The following is a 269-nucleotide window of genomic DNA, read 5'->3' as shown; positions in this document are numbered from 1 at the left end:
GTTTTTTCGAATTATCGTAAATATCTACGATAATTTTTTATCCGTTCTTAGCTTTACCCAGGATTAACGACGTGGATATGGCGGAAATTTAATCCTTTTGGGGTGCTTGATTACAGTGAGTCCCCTTGCCTCTCACATTCGAGGTGCTTGATTATCGTGAGTCCCCTTGCCTCTCACATTCGGGGTGCTTGATTATCGTGAGTCCCCTTGCCACTCACGTTCGGGGTGCTTGATTATCGTGAGTCTCCTTGCCTCTCACATTCGGGGTA

The sequence above is a fragment of the Odontomachus brunneus genome, unplaced genomic scaffold, assembly GCF_010583005.1.
Source record: "Odontomachus brunneus isolate Ranch 3 - 2012 unplaced genomic scaffold, Obru_v1 Obru_scaffold_349, whole genome shotgun sequence".
In the NCBI taxonomy this organism is placed as follows: domain Eukaryota; kingdom Metazoa; phylum Arthropoda; class Insecta; order Hymenoptera; family Formicidae; genus Odontomachus; species Odontomachus brunneus.
This window is presented reverse-complemented; position numbering follows the sequence as displayed.